Genomic DNA, 10,219 nt, shown 5'->3' with positions numbered 1-10,219 from the left:
GTTCTTTAAAGAGTCCACACACACAAAGATACGTCAAAAGATCTATCAGATGTCAACGAATCTAATTTCAGGTAAAATATTTTCTGAATTAACATCTGTGTTCTTTTTTTTATTATTTTGTTGTATTGTCTGTTTCAATTTTGATACATAAATTAAAATAATATTTTGAATAATAGTACTGTTTTAGTGTATGGTTTTGCTCATTTATTGCTTGGTACAATAAACTCCATTTAAATGTTGGATATTAGGTTACAAAGCTATCAGAAGAACTACAAAAACATCCAAAGGCTCATAAAAATGTAATTAAATGATCATCATATGTATAGTATATGAATCTGAATAGTGATGTTTTAACAGAGGTTTATGTAGTCATCAGGAACAACAACAAAAAAAAAAAGATTATGAAAAATTGATGAGAAGCACAGATCTTTTTGTCATTTTTTAAAATGTTCTCTGTTCTCATTTCTTAATGTACTTGACAAACATCAACATACTTATTACAGGTAAAAAACAAAACTTGTCTAAAATGGAAAGCAGCAAGGTCATCTCTACTGACAAAGTTATAGTTGTCATCCAAATAAATCCACAGGAGGCAAAAGACAGCGCTATTTTTGTTGATGGACAGCAGGACAGAGGAACAAATCTCAATACAACGCTTAAAGAATTTTTCAAAGCACAACCAAAGGCACTGGGGGTAATGCATTTTCTGATGAATTATAATGATATATAGTTTGGGGAATTTTCTTCTTATTACATTTCTTCAAGATTGTTTAAACATCATCAATAAAACATCTAACCTATATCTGCTCTCTAGACTGTACAGATAATGATTGGAGTGATGGTCTTCTTACTTGGTATTCTACACACCACAAATTTCTATAAATACTCTGCTATTGTTGTCTATAGTGGCATCACCTACTGGGGATCTTTCATTGTAAGTTTCATTTAATGGTTTTGTTTTATTTCCCTTTTAATTTTATTTTCCAGAATGAAATTCCTGTGCTTCTTTCTCAGTACATCATCACTGGCTCTCTGTTTGTTGCTGCGCAGAAAAAAACTTAATCCGTGTGTGGTTATGTACATACATATTACCACCAATTTTAGCACATTTTAACATTTATTTTGTCACATTGTTTCTGAAAGTACTGATTTTGCATCACCTGAAAGGCTGGGATGGTTGTAACACTTTTTGAGTTAACATCTATAATTCATTCTTGCCCTACTTGGATATGTTTTCCCCACACTTTTTGCTCAATATTTAAGTTTAAAAAAAATAAAAATAAATAAATTTTTTACTGTATTGTACTGAAAACATGGAGATCAGATTCAATTTTGCGCATGCATCAGATTTGTGAATCAATTATACTTCAAAATTATTTTTACAACAGTCCCCATTTATAAAAATACATTTTATTCTAAAAGTAAAAATGTTAATTATTTTATTCTAAAAGAAACAAAGCAAACAAGAAAAACGAATGAATACAAAAAAAAAAAGGCTAACAATTTATGGGCTAATAAATATCTGTTATACATATGACACTGTCTGCTATACTGTATATTCATACAACAGACAATTTCACAATTGTCAGTGGCAGCTATACATTGTCCCATTTGTGCACTCTTTAAGTGTCCAGTAGAAGTAAATGGGGAAAGCCATGTTTGTCACACTTTCTCCCTCATCATCATCACAATCACAGTGTTCACCCTTCACTGCTTTGGATACTTATCTGTCATTCCTTCTAGTTGTCTCCCCTTGTTGTTCAGTAAATCCTGCGTTTGAGTTCACCTCCTGTCCTGCCCTCAGTCTGTTACAATGTTACAACCCCCCTTGTTTGCTCATATATGATTTCTAGATTTTGTGCTTAAAAGTAAAAATGCAAGCCTTTTCAGTGATCTGTTCTTTGAGTAATTTTATGAATTTAGTACATTCTGTTCCTGCAGGTGAAAGCCAATCTTGGAATGAATGTGGTCAGTGCCGTAACTGCAGGACTAGCCATTGTACTGATGGGCATACAATTAAGAGTAATATCAATGGATCATCCAAGTTTACATGCTGAGGTATTACATGCATAATGTGTAGTATTTTGTATTCATGTTTATTGTGTATTAATTTAAATGTTTCGTTTTTAAATGCTGCTATTTACTGAAAAGGACAGTTCATTCAAAAATGAAAATTCTGTCATCATCTACTCACTCGTACATGACTCCAAACCTGTATGACTGTCTTTCTTGCATAAAACACAAATGGAGAAATTCTGAACACTGGTCGCTCTGTAACATACAGTTACAATGACTGGGGATATTTAAAGATATCACAAAAGCAGTGCATATGATCACTGCACTATATTCTTGGCCATAGGAGAGCTTTGTGAGAGAAACAGGCTGAAATTTAAGTCATTATTCACTGAAAATGATGACATCCTCTCTAGCTTTTCTTGCCATGTTCATGAGAGATGTAGTGTTGTCCTATTTATGAAAAAAAATTTTTTTATTTTTTTAACAATTTCAGTTTTCTCCACAAATTGAACTCTGTTTTATAAGGTTCTGTTTATAAGAATCTGTTTATAAGGTTCAAGGAAAAGCACCCTGGAGGGGCAGATTATCAAGTAAATAAAGACATACATATTGGTCTGTTCCTAACATAAACCAAAAGAAATCTCCACTTCATTTTTTTTGATGACCTATTGACAGGATATTATTTCTGGAACTACTTTTATATTTGGGCATGTTGAATATTCTGTAGAAATTGCGGGTCGTTGGAATAATGCTGGTGTTCACCATCCCTCAGTTCATCATCTCCACCTGTCTCTCAGCATTTGCCTGCAAAGCTACCAGCAACATTACTACCAGCGAGTCTACAGTCATCAATGTTTTACTAAACTAGGTAAACTATTTAATGGCAGTGATGCTATTATTGCTATTACAAGCTTGGCAATCAGTTTTATTACAACAATCACTAGTTATTTTATTTTAGATAAGCCTTTCTGTTTAAGTCATTGTTTTTTACAGAATGATGCAAACAAGCCACAAACACAGTTAAAGCTAGAATGAAAAGGAATTATAAAGTGACAAGAATATTTCATAGTAAACTGCCTTTAACCTTAGTGCATCTCATACTGTATGAAACAGATAAATAAACTGTCAATCATAACCAGTTTTTACAGTTGTATTTTTTAATTTGTATTTATTTTAGTGCATCATGTAACAACAAAAAAACCTTGCTACGTGTACTGCGTTGGGCCAACCGAGACTTGTCATTTGCAGTTACATATTGTTGATCTTTTGTTAGTTGTTGATTGCTTCTATTGTCTTAATTTGGATAAAAGCATCTGCTAAATGACTAAATGCAAATTTAATATATATATATATATAATATATATATATATATATTATATATATATATATTATATATATATATATATATATATATATATATATATATATATATATATATATATATATGGGAAGTACTTAGTGTATTTACTTAATACCAAATGGGGACATTCCACAGACTTCTAGTGTATTTACATATACAGCCAGTTATAAATATAGTACTCACTACTCACTCACTCTGTACTCACTCTGAACAAAAGCATTATAGCTAATGCTTTAAATATAAAGTAATTGCAGTAACATTTGTAATTTGTCACAAAGCCAAAGTAGAGCAGATAAGAAATTCAGAAAAGAAGAAAAAGACAAAATGATTTTGTGTTAGAGTGTGTGTTTGAATTGTGAACTGGTTTAGTGTATGTGTACTTTTGACACACTGATCGCACATTGTATTTATGCACAGACACAAAAACCTCTAAACAAGCTGTTGCTGTTGTGCTTTCCACATACTGTACACTGTGAATTCTGAATTTTTTGCTTCTCTTTTCATGTGTGCTTTGGTATCTTTTATAAATTATATAAAACAACTGAACAACATTATATCATTAGGTTACCTATTTGACCTTCCAAAGTGTACAAAAAATACGAAATACACAAAAACACCAAAATTTCCCATGAAAAAAGCTTGCAGAAAATACAGTTTTGTGAGAATCACCCTTCAGTGACGGTTTACTTTGTTAGATATAGCAAATGATTTAAAGGATAAATGGTGTATGCTTAATTAAAAGTGTGTGATTAATCATGATTTATTGCACAAAAAGGGTTTGATTAATCACAATTTATATTTTAAACATACACCAACTGTCCAGATAAAAAAAGCAAGGACAGAAAAAAACTATTAAGAATTGTAAAGTCCACCCATTGGCCCAACAAAGGAATCCAACAATGTTGGTGAAGGTATAATGCATGTAGGTCTTTTACTTGTGCTTCTGTGAAGTTCACTTAATTTATTAGGATTTAGCTTTAAATTGATTCTAGCTGCATATTTAATCTGACTCCAATTCATTATCATTAAATTTAGACTGTATTTTTAAATTAAGTACTGATCACAAATATTGGTTACATATTAATTTAGATATTTGATTATGTTATATATCCCACACTTTCAATCATTCATTAATCAGGGACCCAATGTCGCATTTGAGTCTTACATTGGCTGTACGTCACATTGGCTCACAATCGCAAATTCTGAAGTCTGATTTTAGTCAGAGGGTGTAGGTTGACTAATACTTTTAAGTCAGCTGCTTACTGCTTGTTCTTGACAAAAAGTGTAGTTTACCTAGTCTTTTCCCATAACACTCACTAAATGATAGATAGAAATCAAAAGGTCTCCGATGACATGACTACTGCTCTATTCATCCACCTTCAGTTTGCTCCATCTTGGCCATATATTTGAGGTAACATCCACCTTCCCATGACTATTAGTCATGATTTCATGGCGAGTTTATATCAAATATAAAACATTTTATTGTCAGGCATAGATTGTATCATGCTAATTACATAATTCTCATGCTCATGTTACATTGATTACTGTCAGCTATATGGGAAATAGTTGGAGTGTTTCATGTAGAAGACAAAAACCAAACTTCAACATAGTCACACGTCACTGTTACAGTTTTTCTAATTTTACACAAGACATTTAATACACCCCTTACAGTAAAACAATCATGTTTTAAGAAAAAACTCAACTAGTCTATGTGTAGATGTAGCTCAAACAACTATAATGTGTGTTCCATGAGGACAATGTGTTTAACTCAATTACAGATTTGAAAATACAAAAAAATGCCTGCCTGACAGCAGAGAAACACACAGCAGCATGTGAGAGCTCTCGGTACACAACACCATACGCATTGTGCGGGAGGTTTTCTGATTACAGAATCCCCCAAAATGCTATTTTGTCACTTTCTTTATATATACAGACCAGAACAAAGAAATCTTCAAATCTAATTTGCAAAACCATAAAAGACCTTTTGGTTAGTCAAGGAATCCATGACAAACTGGTCACACCTGGTTTGAGATGGGAAAACATTACACCTCAGGCAGCAGAACAGCATTATTTCAAAATTCGAATGCGAATGGCTGGAAAATTGAGACCATTTTACACACTGCACTGAGATATTTAAAAATGATACCAAACATGAAAAAAGGAAAAACACATAGATTTACATGAATATGACATATGTGGCTATACAGACCTTCTTAAATGAACTATAGTGAAACCATGGTGAGGGGAGATGAGTGACTAAAAGGACAAAGCAAGCATTTATCACCTGTTACTTAGTAAAGACTGCAAGTAGTAGGGTACAATGGATTTATGTGGTAAAAGGGACATTGTAATTTAATTTTCATCCCTAAACACCAAATAGCAACAACAAAAAAAAACCAACACAGTACTTTCCTATATACATTTTGATGCCTTTATATATTTTGTTTTTTTTTTCCCCACAAGAAAGATGTTTCTCCAGTATTGAAGAGAAAAAAAAAATAAGGTAGCTTTTAACCAACATTGTACTCCACTGATGCATTTGCGTAAATAGAGTAAAAGGCAACTGCAATACTTTCCATGCTAAACTCTTTTTACCACAGTGGTATCAGCTTCCGTAAGCAAAATGAGAACTATATAGAAGTAGATGTGTACGAATATATGGTGTGAAAAAGTGTTGGCCCCCTTCCTGATTTCTTCTTCTTTTGCATGTTTGTCACACTTTAATGTTTCAGATCATCAAACAAATTTAAATATTAGTAAAAGATAACACAAGTGAACACCACATGCAGTTTTTAAATATGAAGGTTTTTATTCATTTTATTATTAAGGGAAAACAAAATTATTTATTAATTTAGTATTATTTAGTTTAATTAGTTTATTTGTCAGGGACAATGTACAAAATACATTAATCTTACGAAAAGATGTTTGTACCAGAGTTAGCAAATGGCTAATTTCCCATCTGCAAGTCCCGGGCAGGTGCACACAATATTAAACATTACAAATAACTGCCAGTAGAGTAGGCACTAACAAAATACATGCAATATTAATTACACAATGATCATTTAAAACTAATCAGATGTTTAAATGAAAAAGCTAATCAAAAACCATCAAAGCTATAAAATATATACAACCATAGTCAAAAACATTTACTTCAATATTTACATTTGTAACTTAAGAGTGCTTGATCCTGACACAGCTGGTTATCGAGGAAAAAGTATTTCTATTTCTTAAGTTTTGAGATAAATTATTCAGATCAACAGACAACTTTAGACTGTCTGGCAGTTGATTCCATTGTTTTAATGGTTTTAAAATGAGAAGGCTGTCCTGTGCAAAGGCAGAGGATCTCTTCGGGATAGCACACAATTCGTGTGAGCAGTGGAGCGGGATGTTCGGTTCGTTTGTTCAGAATAAAATTTTTATGATTTTTTCATTGATGGTGGTGGAGCAATATTATTAACAATTTTGAAAATGCGTTCATAAATTTGTATATCGAATTAGGGAGTCAAAACTTAAGATTGTATATTTACTGAGAATATTGAAGTGATGATAGCGAGGGCTTTTTCTGTCAAGCACTTTTAACACCGCTGGGGATTATGCCTGATGATTGAGTCGGGTTTGAGTGTGGTCTCGTTGACGTGAGACCAACAGGACAAACAGTAGATGATGTGTGGAGAGATCATGGCATTAAAATACATGAAAGATGCTTCAGTTGTCAAACTATTCCTAATATGTTTTTTAAAACTTAGAGTTTGGTCCAAATGGACACCTAGATATTTTATCTCTGTCACAATGTTAATTTTTTGTCCTGAACATAAATGTCATATCTTTTAACTTTACTGGACTTAGCGAAATACATTCCAACAGTCTTTTTTCAATATTTAGTGCTAAGCAAGAAGTTTTTAAGCCAATTACTTATTTTGTCCATGGCTAAGGACAATTCTACTGGCTACTTGCTCAATATCCCTCCCATGTACGTAGATGACGGGCATCATCCTGCGTACATGATGATGTCTACGCCCTTGCACACAGCCGGAAGATCATTGATGTAAATACTGAACAACAAGGGTCCAGAATTGAATCCTTGCAGGACCCTGGTTGTGCGGGCTTCAGAGAGGACAATACATTTTTTAACACTCACACATTGCAACCGATTTGAGAGATAGGATTGTTTCCAATGCAATGTCTCTCCATGGACAGATTATACTTAGAGAGCTTAGACAGGAGGACACGGTGGTTTACCGTGTCGAAGGCTTTTCGCAAGTCCAGAAACACGGCACCCACCGTGCCCCCTCTGTCCAAATCGGCCTTTATGTTTACTATCAGATAGCAGCAGGCTGCGTTGGTGGAATGGTTGCGTCTTAAACCGAACTGCATGGAGGTGCAACAAATTATTACAACTCTAAGTGACCGGTTAGCTGCTCTATGATGGCTTTCTCAAGGAATTGTAGATATGCTATATACGCCATATACTAATAGGCCTGTAGGTACTTATTTCATTTTTGCTTCCAGATTTATATCAATTGGGGTTATAACTGCTGTTTTAAAGACCACTGGGGAAGATACTATCATCAACGATTTATTCAAAATATATGTAATAGCGGGTGTAAAAATTCCCTATATTTTTTTAATGATGAGAGCTATCAAGTCCCCAGAAATCTTAGTTTTGGAGTTAGATAAGGATTGTATTATTTTATTCTGTTTAGAATAATCAATGTGTTTAAAACAAGAACATCATGATCTAAATGGAGGGCTGAGGGTTGAACAAGGATGAGGCAATCCAGAGGCGTGTTGGATAATTTCATTCACTGAATCAATAAAATAGTTATTAAAATAGTTTGAAACCGTTAGACCATCCTTGTGGTCTACATCAACCACTATCATCTCCAACTCTCCACTCTTAGTTTGCATCTTTCCAGTTAATTTGTCTATAGTTTGCCAAAGTTGTTTAGAATTGCCCTTTGCTTGTTTAATTATATTCAGGAAAAACATTGCTTTTGGTTGTCTTAGCTGTTGAGGGACTTTATTTCTTTAAGTCCATTATGGATCAGGCGATCAGTTGTGAGTCCCGTTTTATGGGACTTTTTAAATGCTGAATCTCGAGTTCTCATCAATTTCCATAGATTATCACTTAACCAAGGTAGAGGGATTTTGCCTTTAGGCTTTACCTTTTTTCCTTTAGAATATTTAAAAACAAGCTGTTGAAATATCTTTATCAACTCACTAGAAGCTGCATTACTGTCTTTATCATTTACCATTTCAAACCAATTTACCTTTCTTATTTCATTATCTAACCTCTCAATATCTTTCCTGGGGATATTGAGTACAGATTCATTAATATCAACCTTATTTAAATTTCGGTAGCATGCTTTTTGACAGTTTCCTTGCAACTAATGTTAAATTATGATCAGAAAGACCTGTTATTAAATTATAAACTTTACTGATATGGTCAGCTTTGTTAGTAAAGACTAGCTCAATAAGCGTTTGAGATGTCTTAGTAATCCGAGTTGCTTTTCCAATCATTTGTGTAAAATAAAATTTTTGAGTAATCTCCTTTAGTTTTTTTTCTACCATTTTTATCAATCCAATTTTCAATTCATTTTTTAAGAATGTCAGTTAGGTGATCAAAAAATACATTATTTGATGTCGGAGGCCTATACAAAACAAGAACAGCAAATGACATTTCCGGAGACAGCCTAATTTTTATCCTCACACATTCCAAAACATCTCCCACTGATTCTATGTATACACATTGAAAACTGTCCTTGACATAGATCATTACTCCGCCCCCTTTGCCATGACCATGGTCACGCCTGTAGATGTTGTAGCCTGGAATATAAACAGCACTATTTGAAGTGGTGGGTTTTAGCCAAGTCTCAGAAAGACACAAAAAGTCAAGATTGGAATGTGTTAGCAACTGTTCAAGTTGTTCAGATTTCGATACAGCGCTTCTTATATTTAGGTGTCCCCCAAATACACCTTTAGGTTTAACCTTTGGGTCCCAGAGTACTTTGGCATGGTTAACAGTCTGAAATAGTCTGTATCTCTGTTGTTTGGTGACAGCGTTTGAGAAACACGGCATGAATAGATGAGACGAATGACTGCGGTCAAGCCAGCCACACTTTCAAAATACACGGTCAAGCCAGCCGCGCTTTTTTTGTCTTGCGCGTGTAATCATGCACTTACGGTACGGGTGCTGAGAGCAGTCAAAATGCATGTATAGAAGCTGTCATACATTACAAGTGTACTGGAGTAATGATAAGCTTTTGATTGAGAATTTAACTAATTTGAACAATTTTAGTTATTAAAAATAACTCGTGATTTTTGTAATAAACTATAGATACTTTATACATTATTTTAAAATCGTTTTATAATGGGTTATAAATGTTAATACTGTTTTCCTTCATATATATTATATATATATATAATATATATATCTGATATAGTATGTATGTAATGGTGTGTATTATTATATGTATGTGAATATATATATATAAGGGCTGTCCAAATGATTACTCACGATTAATCACATCCAAAATAAAAGGTTTTGTTACATAATAGATGTGAATGTGTACAGGGTATATTAGGATGTATATATAAATACACACAAATAAATTAGTATTTAGAAAATATTTAATTGTAATACAGTATAAGTATATTTATATCTTATTATTTTTAATTATATAAATATATTTTAATATATACAAACATACACATATTCTTATTAAATTATACATGCAGTGTGGTACTTTATATCTAAATATAATAAAAGATAACAGTTATACCCACACATATATTATGTAAACAAAACTTTATTTTGGAATGTGATTCATGATTAATCATTTG

General features: G+C 32.9%; 1 long non-coding RNA gene across 1 annotated transcript; it reads left to right on the top strand.

Moving 5' to 3' along the window:
* Positions 1 to 3,022, top strand: LOC109045303. Its single transcript, XR_006160057.1, has 6 exons — positions 1 to 71; positions 504 to 694; positions 815 to 934; positions 1,015 to 1,072; positions 1,942 to 2,058; positions 2,744 to 3,022. It is a non-coding gene; the product is annotated as an uncharacterized LOC109045303 (long non-coding RNA).
* The last annotated feature ends 7,197 nt before the right edge of the window (positions 3,023 to 10,219 follow it).

Source organism: Cyprinus carpio, chromosome A5, assembly GCF_018340385.1.
Source record: "Cyprinus carpio isolate SPL01 chromosome A5, ASM1834038v1, whole genome shotgun sequence".
NCBI classification, from domain to species: Eukaryota; Metazoa; Chordata; class Actinopteri; order Cypriniformes; family Cyprinidae; genus Cyprinus; species Cyprinus carpio.
Note: the sequence above shows the minus strand (reverse complement) of the source record. Positions and strands in the feature narration are given on the sequence as shown.